Raw genomic sequence first — 24,762 nt, 5'->3', positions numbered from 1 at the left:
CATGGTTTGGAATAGAGGGAATAGAACTAATCATGCTCCTTCATGAACAAACTGTGCAGTCTCGCTGGCGTAGTCATTAGCGGCAGTGCGAGTGTTTCCTGGAAGCGAATGAAATATGAAGTCGTAAACATTTTTGGAAAACTTGACGGGGGTCCTTTCTTATCTCATGTACCATGTGGCCATGCGTACCGTGATGTCGAGTGAATTGAGAGCTCGGATGGGCTCCCGTATAGTCCTCAAAATAAGTCTGGCAAAAGGCTACTTATAAACTAGGAGGCTGCATTCGAAAAAATGAGCATGTTCGGCAGATTTGTGTTTCAGGAACAATTATGCGACAAGCATGAATTCTTTGTGTTCAGTTTGCGGATCTTTGGTCATTCATCTTACGGCTCAAAATATAGCGATTACGAGAATTGTTTCCATCTGTGCGCCTTCTGAATTTGCATATTGATGAGGGGCGCCTCAGGGCCTCTTATTTCAGAAACACCTCTTCCGTTAGGGTATGCTGATGCGGTAGTTAACGAGCATGGAGCATTGTCATTGCCGCCGTCGTTGGCCGCAGCCAAAATACATTTCTCGATAATCGTGAAAATTGTTACGGGTACAGGAATCGAAACCTAAATGTACTTTCTCTTGCTTCAATGACAAGTTGCTCACATTTAGGCAAGAAAAGCAACAATCCCTGGCGGCACTTTCCAGCCAATGTTTACAATGACTGTATTTCCTCGCCACAATATTTCAACGAAGGCTAATTTCGGCTTTATTGGTCACACCATCTCCATTGCCCTTAGCAGCAACCTTTTCTTGCCATTGTTTTTTCTTTTAAGAGGAAATGAGTAAGTCCATACAGATATGATAGAGATGAGCGCAAGATGATGGATTATAAGCAGAGGAATATGCAAGAGACACTTTTTTCTCGTGTGTTCTGCTTAAGAATAAGCATTTCTTCAGCGTACCGCTTTCCTTATGCTGGTATTTTCAGTAGTCAGTTATTTTTGCACACTGACAGTATAGAAAAGGCTGCACGACAACTATCACAACACAGAGAACGACAAGTTCCAAAATTGTGAGAGTGTGAAATTCACGATATTTCGAAGGCGTTTTGCAGTTACAACAAAGAAGCATTTACTTTTCTAGGGGGCTATGCAAAACAGGAATGATTTTATGCAATGCCAATGTAATGCAGTCTTTGCCTTTTCTGGCCACAGGGAGCCTGTTGCCCTTTTATGTAAAATGTATGAGCAAATAACAAGTTCACGGGTCTTATCATCCCTCTTCTTAGTGTAACATTTATTTGATTAAAGACAAGCTTGCAACAAATTGCGGAACATTACGCAGACAGACGCGAGGCCCAATACCTTAATATTATACTTTCAGTGGTTATCCCCAAAGTGCAGGTGAGCAAACTGAATTTTCTTACAGTTAAAGTACCTACCTTTTCTTGTTTAGTGGCACGAGCATCGAGTGACACTGTTGATTGTTGCGCAGCACTACCGGTTCCCCTCCTGAGACGACCGGGGACGAAAGTCAAAATAAATCAGAAAACAACAGAAAGAATACTATAGTACCAAATTCATGCGTTTCATTATAGATATGATATACGAGCATTAGTTTATTAATGAAGAGTCTCGTGTAATTAGAATTAATTACAAGTAACTGAGACGACCGGTGACGAAATACAAGATAAATAAGAAAAAATAACAAAAAACAGCCCAGTACAAAATTCATTGGTTTAATTATAGATTTAATATCACATAATAAATTTGGGGTATAGAGCCGCACTCCAGGCCTTAAACAGGCCTGGAGTATGGCCTGATCCCGGTGACCAGAACCGGTAACGCACTCCCTCACCAGAGCGGGATTTGCCACCCTGGTGCAGTACTTGGCCACAACCTCCTATATGAAAACAACAATGAAAACCCTGCCCTCAGTCCCCAGTAGCTGTGAAGCAACTGACCACGGCGGCGGTCAGACCTGCGACGCAGCAGAGGGTGCCAAGAATCCCTGGTTCCGGACAGGCCGCCATTGGAATCTGAGCCTGGCAACGTTTAACGCTAGAATGTTATCTAGTGAGGCGAGTCTAGAAGTGATATTGGAGGAATTACAGGGCAGTAAATGCGATATAATAGGGCTCAGTGAAGTTAGGAGGACGAAAGAAGCACATACAGTGCTGAAAAGCGGGCACGTCCTGTGTTACCGGGACTTGGCGGAGAGACAAGAACAAGGAGTCAGATTCCTCATTAATAAGGATATAGCTGGTAACATACAGGAATTCTACAGCATTAACGAGAGGGCGGCAGGTCTTGTTGTGAAACTTAATAAGAGGTACAAATTGAAGGTCGTACAGGTCTACGCACCTACATCCAGTCATGGTGACCAGGAAGTCGAAAGCTTCAGTGAAGACGTCGAATCGGCGATGGCTATAGTCAAAACAAAATACACTATATGATGGCCGACTTCAATGCCAGGGTAGGCAAGAAGCAGGCTGGAGACAAGTCAATGGGGGAATATGGCATAGACGCTAACAATAGCAGGGGAGAGTTATCAGTACAGTTTGCAGAACAGCGTGTAATGCGGATAATGAGTACCTTCTTCCGCAAGCGGGATAGCCGAAAGTGGACGTGGAGGAGCCCGAATGGCGAGACTGAAATAGACTTTATACTCTGCGCTAACCCTGGCATCATACAAGACGTGGACGTACTCGGCAAGGTGCGCTGCAGGGACCATAGGATGGTGAGAACTCGAATTAGCCTAGATTTCTGGAGGGAACGAAAGAAACTGGTACATAAGAAGCCGATCAATGAGTTAGCGGTAAGAGGGCAAATAGAGGAATTCCGGATCAAGCTACAGAACAGGTATTCGGCCTTAACTCAGGAAGAGGACCTTAGTGTTGAATATATGAACGACAATCTTACGGGCATCTTTAAGGAATGTGCAGTAGAAGTCAGTGCTAACTCCGTTAGAGAGGATGCCAGTAAGTTATCGCAAGAGACGAAAGATCTGATCAAGAAACGCCAATCTATGAAAGCATCTAACCCTACAGCTAGAATACAACTGGCAGAACTTTCGAAGTTAATCAACCAACGTAAGACAGCTGACATAAGGAAGTATAATATGAATAGAATTGAACATGCTCTCAGGAACAGAGGAAGCCTAAACGCAGTGAAGAAGAAACTAGGAATAGGCAAGAATCAGATGTATGCGTTAAGAGACAAAGCCGGCAATATCATTACTAATATGGATGAGATCGTTTAAGTGGCTGAGGAGTTCTATAGAAATTTATACAGTACCAGTGGCACCCACGACGATAATGGAAGAGAGGATAGTCTAGAGGAATTAGAAATCGAACAAGTAACGCCGCAAAAAGTAAAGAAAGCCTTGGGAGCTATCCAAAGGGGGAAAGCAGCTGGGGAGGATCAGGTAACAGCAGATTTGTTGAAGGATGGCGGGCGGATTGCTGTAGAAAAACTGTTCACCTTGTATACGCAATGCCTCGTGACTTCGAGCGTACCGGAATCTCGGAAGAACGCTAACATAATCCTAATCCATAAGAAAAGGGCCGCCAAGGACTTGAAAAATTATAGACCGATCAGCTTACTGTCCGTTGCCTACAAAGTATTTACTAAGGCGATTGCAAATAGAAGCAGGAACTCCTTAGGCTTCCGTCAACCAAAGGACCAGGCAGGATTCCGTAAAGGCTACTCAAGAATAGACCATTTCACATTGTCAATCAGGTGATACAGAAATGTGCGGAATATAAGCAACCCTTATATATAGCTTTCATGGATTACGAGAAAGCGTTTGATTCAGTAGAAACCTCAGCAGTTATGGAGGCATTACGGAATTAGGGTGTAGACGAGCCGTATGTAAAATACTGAAAGATATCTATAACGGCTCCACAGCCGCCGTAGTCCTCCATAAAGAAAGCAACAAAATCCCAATAAAGAAAGGCGTCAGGAGGGGAGATACGATCTCTCCAATGCTATTAACAGCGTGTTTACAGGAGGCATTGAAAGACCTGTATTGGGAAGAATTGGGAATAAGAGTTAATGGAGAATACCTTAGTAACTTGCGATTCGCTGATGATATTGCCTTGCTTAGTAACTCGGGGGACCAACTGCAATGCATGCCCACTGACCTGGAGAGGCAAAGCAGAAGGGTGGATCTAATAATTAATCTGCAGAAAACTAAAGTAATGTTAAACAGTCTCGGAAGAGAACAGCAGTTTAAGATAGGTAGCGGGGCACTGGAAATGGTAAGGGAACACATCTACTTAAGACAGGTAGTGAGTGCGGATCCGGATCCAGAGGTTGAAATAATCAGATGAATAAGAATGTCCTGGGGTGCGTTTGGCAGGCATTCTCAGATCATGAACAGCAAGTTGCCATTATCGCTCAAGGGAAAAGTGTATAACAGTTGTCTTACCAGTACTCACGCTCGGGGAGAAACCTGGAGGCTTACGAAAAGGGTTCTACTGAAATTGAGGACGATGCAACGATCTCTGGAAATAAGAATGATAGGTGTAACGTTAAGGAATAAGAAAAGAGCAGATTGGGTAAGGGAAGAAACGTGAGTTAATGACATCTTAGTTGAAGTCAAGAAAAAAATGGGCATGGGCAGGACATGTAATGAGGAGGGAAGATAACCGATGGTCATTAAGGTTTACGGACTGGATTCCAAGGGAAGGGAAGCGTAGCAGAGGGCGGCAGAAAGTTAGGTGGGCGGATGAGATTAAGAAGTTTGCAAGGCCAACATGGCCACAATTAGTACATGACCGGGGTAGTTGGAGAAGTATGGGAGAGGCCTTTGCCCTGCAGTGAGAGTCACCAGGCTGATGATGATGATGATGAATAAATTTAGTTAGAAGCTGAATTGCTGTAGTGTCAGGAATAATTAGAATAATTAGAAATCACTGATTACCGCACACCAAAGCGCAGAGTTATAGACATTAGGGACTCGCCTCGTGAGCACGACCTTGGCGAAATTTCTGGAAACCCGGAAGTAGAAAGCGGAAGTAATTACGGCACTAATGACGTCAAACACAAGAAGGTGGCATGATATTTAACCGGCAAATAATGGAAAGCAGTTGCCTCCGAGGTCGGTTCATACGTTGTGCTCGCCTACAATTGACCTAAAGAAGACCAACGCCGAGGTGCGAGTGCCAATATGAGACACCAAATAAAATATTAGAGTCGCCTACCAATATTAATTTCTCTCTCTTTCTCAGTTGTACGCACTTTGTCGCGTGTCTCTCCCAACAGAGTAAGATCATTCCCAGAGACTAACTGTGTCATGCATATTACACGTCGAGCGCTCTGGAGAGTAACCCATCCGAAGCGTCATTTATCCTCCTCTTCCATTGTGTCGGACCAGTTGGCCAGATAACTTTGCTGCCACCTTGAACGTTGCTAAGCACTTTTCTGAAGACTCCATTCGGCGGTGGAAAAAATATTTCAGCGTGGCCTTATGTGGCCATTGCTCTAGGTATCTTTCACCGTTGCAGTAATTGCTATTTCAGATGTCTGATTACACCATTTGAAGTAACCAACGATAGCAATAATTACAATTGCTGAAGAAAAAAAATAAACAACAATATAATAACAAAAATAAGTACCTCTTTCTAATTACCGAAGGTTCAAGCACGTCACATGAGGCAGTCATTTGTGGGTAAAATGCGTTTGAGAAACTACGCCAGACTTGGCTTCCGTCAGCACAAAAGCCAGAATTCAAAACATGCCATGTCTTCGGAGGTAGTGTCTTCCGAACTGTAGTACCGAAAATACATACATTGCATTTTGAGGCTGGTAACAAAGGAGTAGGCGCAATGAAAATTCGCTAGCTCTTTATGAGAAAGTTGTGCTGTATTTCTTCTCCGTAACAAAGATGCCAGGCAAGCAGAAATGCTTGTTCACTTCGGCAAAGCTGACAACGAAACTGGCGGTTTTGCAGGTGTATCAATTCGAAATAGCTTACTGGGCTCATTCAAAATCTGCTTCAACATTTTCATCGTAGTAACGTGTAGTTAGATTTACATTGTAATTGTTAACTGTATTTCTGTATCCTGTGGTTAGTTATCATATTCCAGTCTTTTTGTTGAGCTGCAGTCTTTAAATGCTCTATAATTTGTGCAATGTACTTGACTTAGTAATTGCAATCGAGGACTGTTATTCTTGTGCAGCGGTAAGCGAGAGTTACCCCTGCACTTTGTGAGATACATCTGTATAACACGTGTCATTTACACACCACACACACACACACACACACACACACACACACACACATATATATATATATATATATATATATATATATATATATATATATATATATATATATATATATATATATATATATATATATATAGTAAGCCAGCCAGCATACACCTTATCGTTGTTATAAGAGATATATCACAGCAAGCATATCATGCCCCTCGGTTAAACCCCTTCTTCTCGTTCGTATATATATCTCAAGGCGGAACAAACTTCCGAGGACATATCAGGACTTCTGCTCTGACTTCTGAAGGCAGAAGCATTAATTTCAAATCGGACGCTGCTGTGCGACCCTTCCCTTCTGAGCAGCGATAGCACAGCGGTACGAGCTAGCCGAGCCTGCGATGCCAACCCCGGACGCCACCCAGGAAGCAGCAGCAGCAGCAGCAGCGTTGGGCGAGCTAAGCCCAGTGGGCGAGAGAGATACGGGCCGCGCACCGGATTCTGAGAGCGAGGGTAGGGTGCTGTTTGCAAGAATAGACTGTTCGTATATATTCTCTCCAATTTTTGTGGAGTAATGATTGAAGTTATTAGCAATATGAGGGGACAGATTTTCCAGAGTCACATATGGTTTACCTCTAATCCTACCACATCTCTGATTATTTTGCATATTTGTTTTCTATCGCCATTCTGTCGCTTAATGAAGTTCGTATAATACGCCATGTTCAATGGGTGAATTAACATAACTGAGTTGTTCCGAAAAAAAATTAAATTGGCTGTTGTAGTAATTGTTAGTTTTGTTATGTTTTAGTTTAATATAATAGTAGTCTTTCCTTTTTAACAGAGCAAGTATGCACTCACTCATTCACGGATATATGGTGCAGTCATAGCTTTGTCGTTAATCGTAGTGCAGTTCTTATGTCAGGTTTGTAATGCAATCAATAATGTCTCGACACTCCGTGTGAATGTCGATGATTGGATTGCGGACAGGTATAGGTATAATTGGGTGAACATTTTCCATCACAGAGATAAAATCATTAATACACAGCTAGGCGAACGGTAAACTAGGCCTATAACAGCGCTACATTCAAGTTTCACAAAAAGGATATCGGCACTTTGGTTGCTGTATAAACTGTCCGTATAAAAAGCGTGGCGCCACCACCACGTGCTGTACTTGCTCTAGGTTGCGATCGCATCGTGCATCCCGCAATTGTTACTTTTTCATCCCTTCTGAGCCATGTTTCTGCTATCGCGATGATGTCGTAAAAAGGGGAGTGTTGAGATATGTAGGTTAAAAGTATGTCTAGATATCTGGAAGTACTATGCGTGCTGCAGAGCGACCTGGCTGGTATTTTTATCGGATCCAGGGTGGCTCCCGTTCTGAGAAGCAGGTTTTGGGGGCGCAAGGGCATGTGGATTTCGACCGGTGTCTTTCAGGGTTAGCCACAGAGACGTTTAGGTACGTTGATGATTTTCTGGTTTTATATGACAGAGACGACTATACCGGAAAGGGGGACAAATTAAAGATCTTGTTGAGGAGCTTGGTGAGGGCCTGAGGTTTACCCCTGAGCAAGGCAAAGAGGATGAATTACAATACGAGGGATCTTACAGTACGTTTCTTAGACGACCATGTCTCCTGGGACTATTTATCCCGTTGTGCCAAGCCTCTACTGAACTTTACCGTAGGTCACTCCAAAGTAGTTAAATATGCCATTTGTATTTCCGGACTTGAGGCGCCGCTGGTGAAATCATGTTTGCATACAGTGGGTGGCGCGTTTGCAAGTCACGTAGTCCGGCTGGAGGAAGCTGGGCACGCGGGTAGCTTAGTAACGGGTAGCTGTGACACGTTCAGCCTCCTGCTTCCTCGAGGTTCAAACCTCGAGGAGGCAGGAGGCAGAAGGAAGAAGGAGCAATAAGAGTGTGGTAGTTGTAACCTATGCACACAGCTTGTACCGCGGTCTCAAGAACGTTGCAGGTCGTCATGGGGTGCAGGTTGTTTTTATGTTTCCCGGTAAATTATGTGCCATTTGTCCGGCGGTCGAAAGGCGGGCCCGTGGAGCAGCATCTAATTCTACCGGAGGTCGCAAAGTTAATCATGTCAATAAATATGTAGGCTGCAGAACCAATGTTGCGTACTCTATCCCGCTCCCGGGTGAGCGAGTGTAGGTAGGGCAAACCGCCTGTGCATCAATTTAAGACTTGGGGAGCATGACCTGTCCTTGGACGAGAATGAGAACACAAGTGTAAGCCACTGCTCGAGAAGACAGTATTTTGTTCAAGCACACTGATGTACCCCACTGGATTAGTCGGGGAGGCAGCTCACAAAGAGTGGGGAGGCAAGTGGTGTATTAGCCAGCCTTCAATCTCGCTTTCTTAGCAGGAACTGGCGCTGTTAGACAGCTCGATACGGTAACAGTTGCCCTGTAAACCACGCGTCCTGGTTGTTATTTCTTTGTTTTGCTGTGTGATTGCTTGTGTCACTTATATTACTTGCTGTGCCCATCAGTAAGCTTAGTTTTGAGTCAGAGCTCATAGTGTGTTTATTTTACACCGTCCGTCATTTTTGTTTGCGCTGTTACCATTATGGATGCTTAACAACTTGCCCCCCTTTCTACTTTATTACGCTATAGTATGATATATATTAGTCATCGGAAATAAGAAGCTTGAATTGCGTTTGCTTCTGTGCATCTACAAAATATGTCTCCGTTTCCCGCCCTGCAGGTAGCCACGACACCCTGCAGAGCGACTTCCACTCCATTTGATGCCATGGGAGGAAAGATGGTTAGTATAATAAAATTTCACTGCGCCAAGCCGCTTAATAATTCTAAATCGCTCGAGCTATACTATTACGGATACATGTTCATACTCTCAACTGGTCAGATCGGCCAATTAGCGGTCGTGCGTACAGCTGTCTTAATTTTGTTTGTTAGACCTACGAGGACACGTGGACCTTGAACAACGTCGAAATTAGGAGGACTGGTGCTAAACTCGAAATTACAAGTGCACGCATGAATAACATTGCACATCCCCATCTCTGCACCTAATCTCGAAATCATCAAATTCCTTGTCACACAGGGGAAGTACGGACCGCTCACATGGGCTTACTTTTTTTCCGTCCTACACAAAAGTCATTAATGATCTCGAACTCCAGCTACTGCGGGTGCTTGAATAGTGTAACGTTTAATGTTGCAGCAGAATTCTAGCCAAAGTCCGGACATGTGGCATGAGATTCAGAAGCGTTCGATGCCGACGTCGTATGCATTGGGGTCAGCATTATGCTACTAAGGAATTTGCAGTATTGACCAAATTATGTTTATTTAGGCCACTGCTACTATCAGGCGTTGTCTGTTTTGCATGATATAGGAACTACGCACCTCGTGCCTCAGTCACCAGTCGCTACTAAGGCATTTGCAGTATTGACCAAACTGTTTCTTTAGGCCACTGCTACTATCAGGCATTGCCTGTTTTCCATGGTACATTTGTATGCCATTTGCATGCACATTTGTAAACAGATTTTGTATGCCCCCTCCTAAGCACATATCCGTGGACGACTATGATGGTGAACCCAATGAGGCGCTTCGCAGTCCCATCACAGAAGCGGAGGTTCGACATGGCGTCAACGAAGTGCGAACCACCACGGCACCCGGCCCAGACTCTGTGATCAATAAAACGCTTCGCAACTTCGATGAGCAATCCATACGCGAACTCACCGAGTATTACAAACACTGTTTCGAAGAGGGGAGACACCCCAACAATGGAAAGCAGCCAAGGTGATCTTTATTGCAAATCCCAATAAGCCAATTCACATTGATATCTCCCGTCCAATCTTTCTCACTTCATGCATAGGGAAGATCTTGGAGCACGTAATCCACCTACGCCTCTCCAAAAACATCGAACATAGTCACTTTTTCCCTTCAGAAATTACTGCCTTTCGCAAATCCCTTTCTTGTCAGGATGTCATGCTAAGGCTCAAAGAAGACATTATCGAATCGAGCGACGCATGGGACACACAAGCGTTGCTCGGCCTCGACCTCAAGGGCGCCTTCAATAACGTGTCCCACTTGACCATAATACGCGAACTTAGCAGTATATACTGCGGGGAGCGAATCTACCGCTATATATACAGCTTTCTCACGAAGTGCACTGCGACGCTCCAATTAGGCAGCGAACAATCTGGCCAAATATGTTTAGGAAGCACTGGCACGCCCCAAGGGGCAGTTCTTTCCCCCTTCCTCTTCAATTTGGCTATGCAGCCTTCAGGTTTCACTCTCAAGAAGGTTCCTGACCTCCGATTCACACTGTACGCTGTGGATGACCAGAGGTTCTGATTGGCACATCCAAGACACCCTCCAAGCAGCAATTGATCAGGTCGAACACGGAGGTCACGAATTGAATCTCAGGTGCCAAATGCCACGAACTTTGAGCCAAGGCGCTACAACGCAGCTATGGACAGTCTGAAGGAGTCTACTATGTGGACGCTGCAGCCTACACCAGCAGATATCGTTATGCTCTAGCGGTCGTAGACAACCAGGGCAACACTGTTTGTTCAGCATCAGTCAAGACCATCTCGGCGGGCGACGGCGAAGAGGCCGCCATTGCACTTGCATTGGGGCTACCCGATTACGACGTCATCATCAGTGACTCTAAGACTGCTATCCGGAACTTCAGTAGCGGCTACATTAACAACCTCGCGCACACTCTACTTGTCGCTCACCCACCAGAAAACATCGCTCTCGTCTGGACTCCAGCACATCAAGGACTCCAAGGCCACGAAATGGCTCATGCCGCTGCTCGAGGATTCACGGACCGAGTGGCCATAAATTTGGGCCTAACTCTAGAACCCAATGACTCCCAAAAACACAACAATAAAGACACACTCGTCACGTTCCATGAAATGTGTACACATTACAGACACCAACGCCTATTCTATCCACCTCTCTCCGTGCCTAGAACGCTCCAGAGAGAAATACTGTGGCGCCAACAACGACCTCGCACTTTTATTACCCCGCGCACATTGCATTTATCCTTTCCCACCTCATATCCGACACACAAGTATCGCTTTTGCCCTGTCCCGATAGCAGATCTCTTCCGTAACACGTGGCAATGCCCTATCAAAACTCCACCCCGCACGCTCAAACCATTAATTAGGAGAGAGAAGCTGTGGGAGACGGCCCTGCGCAGCTCCGATCCCACCCTACAGCATCGAGTCCTGAGGCGGGCTGCGAAGGTAGCGGAGGCCTACCACGACTGCTGGACGGACGTCTAGCTACAAAATGTGGTGACGGCCGCCTGCTGGAACTGGAGCAGTTAGACCTCCCTCTCTCTCCCTGGCCCGTCCCCTCTCTGAAAAGGGGAATTAAGTTCATTCATTAATTGATCCATGGTACAGGAACTACACAGCTCGTGCCTCAGTCACAAGTCGCTACTAAGGCATTTGCAGTGTTGCATGTTTCTTTAGGCCACTGCTACTATCCGGCATTGCCTATTTTCCATGGTACAGGAACTACGCGCTTCGTGCCACAGTCGCAAGTCTCGTACTAAGGCATTTGCAGTACTGAGCAAAGTATGTTTCTTTAGGGCACTGCTACTATCAGGCATTGCTTGTTTACCTTGGTAGAGGAACTACGTACCTCGTTCCTCAGTTCCGCGTTGCTACTGAGGCATTTGCAGTACAGAGCGAACTATGTTTCTTTAAGTCACTGCTTCTGTCAGGCATTGCCTGTTTTCCATGGTACAGGAACTACGTGCTTCGTGCTACAACCGCAAGTCTCGTACTAAGGTATTTGCAGTACTGAGCAAACTATGTTTCCTTAATCACTGCTACTTTGAGGCATTGCCTGTTTTCCATGGTACAGGAACTACTCACCTCGCGCCTCAGTCGCACGTTGCTACTAAGGCATTTGCAGTACTGAGCAAACTATGTTTCTTTAGGTCACTGCTACTATCAGGCATTGCCTATTTGCCATGGTAGAGGAACTACGCACCTTGTTCCTCAGTCGCGCGTTGCTACTAAGGCATTTGCAGTACTGAGCAAACTGTTTCTTTAGGTCACTGCTACTATCAGGCATTGCCTGTTTACTATGGCAGAGGAAATACGCACCTAGTGCCTCAGTCGCACGTTGCTACTAAGGTATTTGCAGTACTGAGTAAACTATGTTTGTTTAGGACACTGCTACTATCAGTCATTGCCTGTTTTCCATGCTTCAGGAACTACGCACATCGTGCCTCAAGCACATGTCGGGCTTTCTCGCCTCTTTGACAGCTTTTCTGTTAAATATTTAAAATGATTCTGGTGACTATCTCAGTCTTACTGTTCTGTACTGTCAAGAGGAAACAACCAGGAACGGGATAGTGGATGGATGAAGTTTAAGTAAACAGCGGCAGACGCTTGGAAGGGCAGCCTCTTGCCTCTCTGTTCTTTCATATTGGTGTGGTTCAGTTAAAACTCTACAGACGTTTTAACGCCGATCTCACTGTATTGAATATTATGCAGGTTGCAAGCTTTTGTGTTCGTATATTTGTTGGCATATTATTTAGGGACTTTGACATCTTTCGGTCTTTGCAGACAACGTCAGATCGGCTGCACTCCGCAAAATTTTTCCAATCAGAAGTATTGTGACTAGAGCCGCATCTGTTGCTGGCGCAATAAAAGATGGTGGGCCGCGATTTTCTAGCGATGCCTTTCCAGATATTGTTTTTTTTTTCGGCTTTCCACGTGTCGTGAGCGGGACGAGTGTGGCTGCAACCGCGTTACCAGTGGGACCAGTCGGCCACGAACATTAGATGACTAGAGTCGCACAGAATCCAGCGGAAAGAATCACTACAAAATCCCTGAGCTGATGCACTTCTCGAAGCACCGGCTCCAGTGACTGCTCGCAGTTCTCTAACGCATCCCTCTGTGCCCGCCTAATTGCTCACTCTCTCACTCCGTATTTGCGACCTTTTGCTTAGTGACGATTTAAGCTTGAAATGTGAGCACTGTTGGCCGCTCTGATCCTTTTATACTTCCTTTCGTTCGCTCTGTACAAACTATGGTTTAGTGTATACATCTCAATTTATTTTGTAGGTCGCCCGTGAATTTAAGGGAACGGTGGCTTTAAGAGAACTATGTTCCGTAGGGTGTCTGCGGAGACTCCATGGGGTACGCAAAAACTTTCCTACGCGCACTCCATAGGCAGTACAGGAGTATGTCTATCGGCTAAAGCCTGTTTCACATGATGCGATTTTCGCCGCACTGGAAGTGCGATTTCCGTCGTTTGCGAGGAAAATCCAAGTCGCAGTGCCAACCCCCCGATTTTCTGCTGCGACCAACCAGTTGGTCGCACAGTTGCGCGGAGCTGTCGAAATTGCGCTGAGAGCTGTCACGGAGCTATTTCGCCGGTTTCTTTTGGAAAATGGCGTCTCGCACAACAAGTTCCATGCGCGGAGACATATATTACCGAATTTGTTACGTACGCGAAGGGAGAATAAAACAACTTGCACCGCAAATTCCATTCTCCCATTTCTACGCGTTCGGTGACACGCCACGCAGCAAATGAAGTGCATTTTCACGTCTGTTTCGTACACCTTTGCGAGTTGCCAGGAGACGACATGGCGCTTTGGGGTCTTCACAACTTTCTTTTGTTCAATAGCATACAAAAATCGCGCGTACGGAGCAGCTTAAATAATTCCAACCACGGCAAGGGCAAATGACAAGACAGGAAAGTACCCGAAGTTTCAACGTTGTGCTGAACGGGGTATCGTTCAGTTGCATTTTCTTGTCGGTGTTCAAGCGTGAATTTTGCGATGCATCTTGAAAGGTTATCTTACCTCACTTATTAAATTTGACAGAGCAAAAATTTACACTATCGTAATTAATTTTCCACAATAGCATTAAATGCATGGCTTGTATAAAGAGCGTCGTTAATTTGTTTTCGAATATTACATGCACGTTAAGTTGCACCTGTTTTCTGGATAATTCTTTTCCTTGCACAGAAACCAATAAACATAGAATAGGTGGTGGACTTTGTATCCTTACTGCACCTGTATTAAGATTTGCTTTGAAAGGTAATTAAATCTACAGCTAGTAAATTAAGTAAACAATTCGCTTGTTACAGTGGCACAGTGACAACGTACCCACCTGCACCGCCATGTAAAACTGGTGCAACAATACGAAAAGAAGGCAAACAGCCTGTTCTTGTGGGGATAAAACAGCAGAAAACGACACGGTAAAGAAAAGTAAATCAAAACTGTGGAGTGAAGTCGACCAGTTGCATCCCTTCCTGTGAAACTTTGAATCATTTAAGTAAAAGCAGTTCTTGCGCGTTCACAGCTGATCAAGTGTGCAGAAACATTAATGCCTTACATGTTTCTAATAGGTTTCTAATAAGTTTGTGATCACATATATTAGTGTTTAAACCCAAATAACGATATCCGCTGTGATTACTATTTTTATATGTAATGAAATACCGTTGTAGGGGTTGAGGACGGACTTCGGGACGAAAACAAAACTTGGGGGATTTATTTTACATTATATACAGAGAGGTGAGAGTCAAGTAACAGTCGTACAGTCATTACGGGCCGGCAGCAACTCAGACGCTGCGGCCCGCGGCAAGAAGTTCAAGAGAGGTCAATCAGGGAATGCTCTGGTCTCTCTGGAATGCTTCTTTTAAACCCTTCGAAGACTGGAAGTCACGCCATGTTCGGCCAATGGGAGGGCCCGCTCCGATGACGCCACCTTCGGCCTATGGTAGGCACCCGTGCGGTGATGTCACACCCGGCGGCTCCCCGCGGTCTTGCCTTGCTGTGGTGCAATGCTCTCTTCAAAGGCGGCCGGTGAGGCGCTGCCAGGCCTTCCCGGTACATCACAGCCGTCTTGTTGTCACGGTGCATTACAGCCGTCTTGCTTCGAGACCCAATTTACTTGCAACAATGCCGGGCTATCCCTTCGCTTTTCTGGAAGAGTCAAGCAGTGAATAGCTACCGCGGGGCTCACGAAGTGGGGCCCGCCAACTTGTTTGCACCTGTCGTGCCTCAGGAATTTGTCATCCATGCTTCTGCATTCTTTACGTAGCAGTGGCGCGATTCGATGTGGTCTGGGGAACTCGAAGAAGGCGCAGGAAACAGCTCCATATCTAACAGCTCGTCCTCGCCTCGGTTGTTCTGAATGGCCAGTGAACTCAATTCGCTGGCCATGAGGAACGCTGAAAGAAACTGCAGGGTATTGGTGTCGAGCCTCGTTTGACGAACTTCGGGATCCTGCGCCCTGGAGAACATACGTCAAACAAACAAAACAACACAGCGCTGCACCACGTGTAAGCGCAGGCTCTTCACCCCTGACTCGCCAGGCTATTACTGAGTCAAAATGAACACTGATCTTTTATTTTCCCCAATTTTGACAAAGCAGTTCCAACCACCCTTCCAAACCGCTATCCATTTCTCCCCGAATGCCAAGACCAGAGTACTATTGTTGTTGCAAAACAAAGGGTCGTCGACGTTGCAAACAACAAATGAAAACAGCCGAACATAACTTAAGTGGCCTAACTACACGAACAGCATGTTTCCAATCTATCGCAGTGGCGTACTTATCGCACGTATTGGTGCAACTGAACAATCTGGTCAACCTCACAAGTACGTAATCACAAGCGCGCTAGCCTTGTGGTCACTAATCAGAACGCGCACTTGCGTCGTAGGCAAACGTTTCATTACGCTTACTCACGTTTCTTCCCTGAAAGTCCTACAGGACACGTGACTTAAACGAACAATTAAACTTGCGGGACTTACACACTCCGCAGAACTCTTAAAATAATGCGTCTTCTACTAACTCTTTCCACGCACGCTCACTAAAGAAGTCAGAATACGGCTGCCCTCAACACACACCAGCAACCCAGTCATAAATCTGCTTCCTTCCGTCCACACAGGACACGCGCTAATGGAACTAGAACGCTTCTCGGTGCAAATCATGCACTCACTGAAAACCTACGCGCTTAACCTTAGAAAATTCAAAAACACTGAAAAAGAAAGCAGGTTAAATAACACACACGCGCGTTACGATAGGCCTTTCAACAATAACCTTGACCCTCAGGTTACTCACACACACAAAACGAAAGCCTATTTACTCATTAACTAACACTCGCGAGACTACATGTTTACACAAACCTCATCTTTCAAATCTCCGAGCTTCTCAAACGAAAACACAAACAAAGCTCAAACCTTACATATTGAAAGAAATCCTAGTCTCAAATCGCGAAAACTTTCCGATGCTCAAAATAAAAAACAACACACGTCATTTCTACGGAAGGGCTCTCGGCCTCCCTTTCCAAACGCTTACGTCTGACTCATACTTTGAGTCGTACCCGAGGTGGTCGCGGTTTGAAAGCTACTCTGGCTGCCGAGGAACAACAAAAGGGCTGACTCGCTATCAGCTCCCCCAAGACGTTACGGTCTCCTGCCAATTTGCGTCCTGGCGCCCCGCTTTCCTCACAAACTCGATTCACCGCGTCGCTACTCCCCACCTGGTCTCGTCCTGCCACCTTGCGCTTCTTCGTACTGCACGCTGAGCTTTGAAAAGAACAACGGAACGACGAGGAGTTTAACTGCCCCGTGCCCTTTGTCCGCGGCCGTGCAGAACATGCTTCTCGGTCTCCTTTTGACCGGTGGCTCGAACGTTTCAATGCGTCAACATCGTCAGTGACGACCGCAACTTTTTCCTCGCGCCCTGCCCTCTTGGGTCTCTCGCCATCTTTGGCGGCGCTACATTAGTTACCGTCTTTCGGTCTTTACCGCGCTTCTTTTTACGGCGCTTTCTCTTCGCACTCACTTTCATGTCGCCTTCTCGTGCCTCGTGCTGGCCGGTACACATTTCGTCGGCCCGGATCGGTCTCTTACCCGCACAGTCTGAGTGATTTACATTTAAATCTACTCTCATTTTGCCTCGACTGGCGGACAGCCCAACCGACTCTGGAACAATGCAGCAGGCTTTACTCGAGTTAGACAACTCGCACTCTTGCGAACTGCCCTCTACTACATTGCCCAGCTCACGCTGTGCATCGACACACAGTCCGTCGGTATCTATCGCTGTCTCACGCGCACAGTCCGAATGATTAATAACTGAACCATCCCTATCTAGGCTATCTAGACTGGCGGAGAGCCGCACCGATCCCTGAACAATGCAGTTGTTCTATCGTGAACTACGGAGCTCGCCATCCCGAGAACTACTCTCAACCGCATCGTCCAGTTCGCACTTCACTTCTGCACGCAGATCTGGCTCTACATGGGTGCTCGCGTCTGTCGGGTCAGCAGTACCCTTTTCTTCGCTAGCAACCTCGCTAACATAACCAGCGACACACACGCGCGGTAACTGTGCCAATTTGTTCGCAGCTGGTCTAGCTGTCTCTACAGTCATCTGTTGGCACAGCACATCATCGCTCTCCTTGCCGCCTTTAACGGCCTCTGTTGCCACTAAGCCATCGTTAGCGGCTAGCCTTTTCCCTTCACTTATGAATCTGCAGCCAATCTCACAGGCACTACTCTTCTCGTCGGCTTTTGGCGAAAATCCGCTCGATGCTGCCTCATTCTTTCGCTCTGTACTACCTACAGAATTCTCAGACAGCCGTTGTCTCTGTGCCATTAACTGATCACAATACTGTATCTCTTTGATCAGTGCTGCCTTCTCTCTCTCATACTTTTGTTTACGTTCGTGATACGCACGTTCACGTTCATTCTCACGTTCTTGACGTTCACGCTGGCGTTCTTGACGCTCACACCTAAGAGTAAGTTCTTGAAGCTCACGCTTCCGTTCATTCTCGCGTTCTTGATGCTTACGCTCACTCTTACGTTCACGACGCTTACGCACACGTTCACGACGCTCACGCTCCCGTGGTTCCTGTATCACCTCCCAAGCAAGCTCAATGCTTTTGCCATCATTGCCACTATCGTTAATCGCCTTTATGATAGCTGGCGTTTTCATCCGTTCGTCCGCCTCAACTCCCAAATTGTCGCACACCAACAACAAGTCTAACCTCGTCAACCTTCTAAGATCCATGGCAGCTGCCCCGACAGGTGGTTAGAACTGTTTTCCTTAATTAATTTGTGCAAATACACAATGCAACAAACTCCCGATTCCCAGAACTACCAAAATGAACACACAACATTTGAGTCTGGCGAATCAAAAGGAAAAAAACCACGCGCTCACTTACGGTTGCAGCACTCTGCCATCCGGTTCATTTGTCCGCTGTTCTCGGTTCCTCCGGACTCCCTGGGTCGAAGGCTCGCTCTTCTTCGCTACTCCCAGTTTCTTCGGACCTCTTTCGACGAAGGCTCTGTCTTCTTCGCTCTTCCCGGTTCCTTAGGATCTCTCTCGACGAAGGTTGATCCGTAGCGCTGCCACCAGCTGATGCATTCGGAGGCGATCTCACCGCTGCCAACCAGATGTAGGGGTTGAGGACGGACTTCGGTATGAAAACAAAACTTGGGGGATTTATTTTACATTATATACAGAGAGGTGAGAGTCAAGTAACAGTCGTACAGCCATTACGGGCCGGCAGCAACTCGGACTCTGCGGCCCGCGGCAAGAAGTTCAAGAGAGGTCAATCAGGGAATCCTCTGGTCTCTCTGGAATGCTTCTTTTAAACCCTTCGAAGACTGGAAGTCGCGTCATGTTCGGCCAATGGGAGGGCCCGCTCCGATGACGCCACCTTCGGCCTATGGTAGGCACCCGTGCGGTGATGTCACACCCGGCGGCTCCCCGCGGTCTTGCCTTGCTGTGGTGCAATGCTCTCTTAAAAGGCGGCCGCTGAGGCGCTGCCAGGCCTTCCCAGTACAGCACAGCCGTCTTGTTGTCACGGTGCATTACAGCCGTCTTGCTTCGGGACCCAATTTACTTGCAACAATGCCGGGCTATCCCTTCACTTTTCTGGAAGAGTCAAGCAGTGAATGGCTACCGCGGGACACACGAAGTGGGGGCCGCCAACTTGTTTACACCTGTCGTGCCTCAGGAATGTGTGATCCATGCTTCTGCATTCCTTACGTAGCAGTGGCGCGATTCAATGTGGTCTGGGGAACTCGAAGATGGCGCAGGAAACAGCTCCATATCTAACACCGTGCTGCTTGCAAGAACATATAACCCGGAGATTTTAGAACAAATTTCTGCATTTCAACTATACAGAATATGCGGTTTATGCAATAAAAGAAAAAAAATGCTTTTTTGTAATGACACACTTATTGCAAGTTTTACTTACATACAGGCAAGAGAAAAAATCATCTGTAGACAAACTGTTCAATTTATTCGCCTGCAACTGTGGCTATAGCATTCTGCTGCTAAGACAAGGCAAGGGGTTGAATTTCCAGCCATGGAAGTCGCATTTCGATGGGAGTCATAGGTAAAAAAAGCTCTTGCACTTAGATTTAGTTCATCATCCTTTATTGAACCCTTAAACTTACATATACTATCGCATAGGGGGGCTTGCTTATGCATAATCTAACACCAATCGAGCACAAAGGGCACATTTGTAAAACAACAATCTTCCGTGATAATTCGAGTGTGTAAACATTCATTGCATCAATATGTATTGTTCAACAGCAAGCACTGCACAAATAAGCATAATCAGGTATAGCAAGTACTCTGTCAGGAAGCATAAGGAAGCTGGTTCTACAGATGTATAAATCCCAAGACATGAATGCTCATACTACTTCGCACACATAGCAGAAAGAAAACATTTTTCAATAGTTGTTCCTTCTGGCAGATATGAGTGGCCCTTAAAGAGCAGAAACTTCATTTCAGGGCCTTGTGTAATACCTCTTATGAAAGAATGAGGAGAGTGAAGAGGCTTTTAACAGCAGTACTTTATGGTACTCTAATAAGAGGAACGATGAGCAAAAACATTTCTGGTAGAGCATTTAATTTAAACAGTAACTTTTTCAAAGACAGAAAATTCCAGGTGAAAGTTGGAGGTACATTTCGCCCACCCACGCCAACAACACAGGCATACTACAAGGAGTACTACAGCATATGCTGTACTACAATCTATGGGAAAGCTATCTTATACAGAAATCAAGAATGATGTAACAAGCTATCGGCAACACTGCAGACATTCTTGGCCAGTCTGGCCTCTCGCTTTCTGATAACTCAGCATACATCGACGTCGGAAAAAAGACTGGAGCCAATAACTATCTCAGATTGCACATTGCGCTCCACATGGCTGGAGAAATATACCCGCAAGTCAATATCCACAAATCCTCAGCTAGTGTAAGACTATGACGGCAGAGCCAGCACTCGAGTGAAACAATTATGCCATGCCTGGGCACAAATTCTACACCTGGCGAAAAGAATAATCTTTCTTGGGAGGGTGTGCTTGTGCAGATGCTGCTCTTGTGTGCAAGGTATTGTACGATATGAATTACCATCAGCGCACAAAAAAGACAACTGATTGAATGCAGGCATCGGGTAACAACAAGTCTTTCCGACTTTACCATGCTTGAAGACCTCTGTGAGAAAGAGCAAACGAACAAGCACCTATACAGAATAGAGTTGCAGCCTGCAGCACCAAATTATTTGCCTCAAGCGCTCAGAACCTCGTCCCCAGATACTATGCCTGCTAACATATGAGATGCAAAGATGACTACTCCTCCCTTCAGAAACACAACCCCAGGAGCACCTGAACTTAAACACAACAGTGCCATACCGTCCAATATGGGGGCAAACAATTATGCCAGAAGACTATATGCAACTGCCAAACACACAGAGGAGGTTGCTGATCATGAAGATGCAAGCAAACATCAGGCACATATAGTACACTGATGTAGCAATAGCAACGTAGCAGTAGTATGACAGTACATAAAATTAAACCCCATATAAGTGAATACCATTGCAGGTCATCCTACACCTAGAAAGGCTGAAATGAAAGCAATCAAAGCAGCACTTGTAGTGCAAATCACACCCTGCACAACGCCCTGCACACCTGCATGGATTCACGAGAAGCTGTCTGGGCCTGCACATCACATGAGATTGTCAGGAAAATCAGGAGATTGACACGGGACTTGCAAGCACATGGCCAAGAATTAAATTACAGGATACATCGCCATGCAGATATTCCAGGACACAAGCGGGCTTATAAGCCCGACATAAGAACTGAAAACTGGACGAGTTGGTGTGAATTCATTATTAACTAAAGCGCAATAAATAGACAACGGACAAGAACGAAGCGGCCTGTGTTCACTTCGTTCTTGTCTAGTGTATTTATGTTGCGTAAAGTTGATGAATTCATGAGGCTGCACAAGAGAAGAATGATACCTCCGCCAAAGGGCCTGATTTCACGTCCAAATCAATGTGCGCGCACGCACGCACGCACGCACACACACACACACACGCAAACACACACAGACACACACACACGCACACACACTCACGCACACATACACGCACAAATGTTGGAAGGGTGCACAGCATGAAGCAGTATCAACAGGATGACACTAGAGATGGATAAGGGCTAACTTTAAACTAAGGTTCATTGTAAAAATGTGGTGAGTCATACAAGTTACCCGAAAAAAGAAAGTCGTCTTTGAAGGCTAGTTAAAAATTGGTGCTTGATGCAGCCTCTCAAGAAACACCGTTCTTATTCCAATAGATAGACTGACAGCTTGCTTATGCAAGCACACTCTTCCAGTTCTATGCCATTGAAAAAAATAACTAGTTTCTTGGAAGGTAGCCACATGCACACTCGATGATCACACTGTTCTTTTTCACTGGACTTGTATATTTATATGTATGTTCTCCCTTTGCTCGGCGGGCCTTTCCGCTACCACACTCTAAACTTAATAGACCACAGTCGTCGGCCTTTCGCATGCTACAAACGGGGTCGTTCCCCTCCAGGGTACGATTCAGTCACTTCGCGCCTAATGTAGAACCCAACTGCCCAGACTGTGGGGAGGCGTGCTGCTCCTTATCCCATATGCTCTGGCAATGCCCTGCGTTAACCAGCTCATCGCTAACCACTCTAACAGACTGGGAGGCAGCCCTTAAGAGCGGCGACCTCTCAGAGCAACTACGGTTTGTCCAGAGGGCCTGCGACAGGGCGGAGGACCACGATCTTCCTACCCCGACGTGGGTGCGGCCCACGAAGGCTACGGGCACTCCCTGAAACAGGAGGTACCCTAACGCGGTTCCTCAAGACCATTAGCAAAGTTCTTTGTCTCTCAGTCTGTCCCTTTCCCGTTTTAATGTTTGGTTTCATCAAGCTCCAGTTTTTATCAAATTTTATTGCTGTGCTACTTTCTGGTAACCTTTATGAATCACTGCATTTTCACAATAAACCTTTTAAGTAGAAGTTAGCATACCCTGTTCTTACTTCTTTACAGTATACATTCTTGCTTCATAGGCCAAATAAAAGACTTTATAAGGTACACAGAAGCACCATAAGGACCATTAAAGCAACTTGTTGCAGTCTAAAAAATAAAGAATAGCCTGGCTGCAAACGGCACCAGAGAACAGATAGGACGAACAAGAAAGCCGAGATGATCTAAAAACCAAAAGTTTAATGTACACACAGAGTAAATGCTGGCTGAGAAGCAATAAACCGAACGTACGCAAAAAGGAGAAGCAATTAATAATGTGTGTTTCCTGACAGGAAATGCATCCATTTCTGACGGAGGCCATGATGACAAGATTCTCCCAGCATTTTTAGATCTACAGGTTCCATAATTTCTCTACGCCGCCGATCTGCACAGAATGCTAGCTCCTTCATCTACAATGCACGCTCAGATGTCGAGAGTGCATTGTAGAGGAAGAAGCTATCATTCTGTGGAGATCGGCTGCTTAGAGAAATTATGTTAGCTGTAGATACAAAGAGACTGGGCGAATATTGTGTCAGCGTGGTCTCTGTTACACTTTCAGAGATGGATGCGTTTCCTGTTGGAATCTGTATGGACACACATCAGTTGTTGCTTCCGCTTTTTGTGTAACTTCGATTTATCTTCTCAACCAGCATTTACTCGGCATGCAGAAAGGTGTTCGTTCTTTTTACAGTGAAGCTGTATATGCCTAGGCGAAACACTCGTGGTCCGATCACAAAAACCCTAGTGTGTGGGTATGAGCCATTGTTTAGGGGGGTGTGAGCCATTCCATTTTTCTTACATGATGGCCAGAGAAATTTCTTGTTGGGTGGACATAGAAACGCTTATGCATTTAAAACATATACATTCATCTACGCATTATTGCAAGGAGGGGACACAGAGTGGGACAGGGTTAAGACAAGATCAAGATGTCATAATTATCTCGCAGCAAAGGTGTGGCGGGCCATTGGCTACACCGATATTGACGTCGTTTCTCTCTCGCAGCAGAGCGCGCGTGCAGCAGTCTCTCTCCGACTTCCCATTAGGTTCGAAAATGTGTCCCTGTATTTAATTAAATGAAATGTGCAGCTCCGGTTCGTCACTTTGTAACTACAGTGCATACCCGAGTCATAAATACTATGATTAACGCATTACAAAACACAAATGCGTAACATAATTCAGAAAGATTTTGATGGACCCGCTGGATTAACACAATGAATCACTCATTGCACTTTTCGTGATTATGATCGTGTGGCATTCCAAATAAACAATGTGATAAACCCAAGCCAAACGTGTGCGTAACCTCATTAAGAAACACAGACATAAACAATAATATAGCAAGACGAATAAACCATCGGAAATAACCCAGTGATAAACACTGGGGCCGCACATTTTAGCCTCGCTGGTTACCATCTGTACAGGGTGCATGGGCAGTAATTTTTTGTTTTTGTTTGTTAAGTCTTGTATAATGTTGCGTAAGTAAAACGCCTTGGGCTAGTTCGTGCATTGTATTGGTGGTGCTTTTTTTGTTGTTTCTTTCCTTAATGTTTTGCCATTCTGCTTTTTTATTCCCCCTCACCTAATTCTCCAACTTTGCATCCTGCGGGTATATAAATAAATAGCTACATAAGCACATGTCATTCATTCATATGCATACACCTCGCACCATTCCTTCCTCTACCAACGCCAGTGTTGATGTCTCGCAGTGTGCATCTAAATTAACTGCCGTTTGCATTTCGGTATGATTTGTCAGCAGTGCAGTGTATAAACATTACATGACATTAAGATTGTGACATATGCGGTGCATAAGCAAACCTTACAAAACATGACGTGTTGGATTGTTGAAAATAAGGCAAATTGTATATATCGCAGTTACTTTACCAGCATTTAATTGGCCACTTGATAAAAACTTCACTTCGCACAGATTCCAACACGTACACTGAATCTGCAACTGTCTTGTTTGATAATTTGGTCGTTACTGCATGGCCACATTCTAGATTTGAAAGGAAAGTTCCATAAATTCGTTTGTTGAAATATAAAAATATGCGTAGACCACTGCGATTGCAACAGCAGAACTTGATATAAACATGCACACTATAGGATGCAAACAAATGCTCAGGACAAACTCCAGAATGTTTGCATCCTGATACTATGAAAATAAACAGTTTCATTACATGGCTGCCAATGAGAGGGTGAAATAAAACTTAACTATGTTCCTCGAACAAAAATGCAGTGATGAGCTTAGAGA

The 24,762-nt window shown here is 45.5% G+C and overlaps 1 protein-coding gene across 2 annotated transcripts in view; it reads left to right on the top strand.

The window, feature by feature from the left end:
- LOC126538488 (FMRFamide receptor-like) overlaps nt 1–24,762 on the top strand; it is a 1,022,731-nt gene that overhangs the window by 161,842 nt on the left and 836,127 nt on the right. For both annotated transcript variants that reach the window (XM_050185329.3, XM_072288015.1), the window contains one exon: nt 8,931–8,990. The gene's annotated coding sequence lies outside the window, so the exon portion shown is untranslated. The remainder of the gene's footprint in view (nt 1–8,930; nt 8,991–24,762) is intronic.

The sequence above is a fragment of the Dermacentor andersoni genome, chromosome 4 (genome assembly GCF_023375885.2).
Source record: "Dermacentor andersoni chromosome 4, qqDerAnde1_hic_scaffold, whole genome shotgun sequence".
NCBI classification, from domain to species: domain Eukaryota; kingdom Metazoa; phylum Arthropoda; class Arachnida; order Ixodida; family Ixodidae; genus Dermacentor; species Dermacentor andersoni.
Note: the sequence above shows the minus strand (reverse complement) of the source record. Positions and strands in the feature narration are given on the sequence as shown.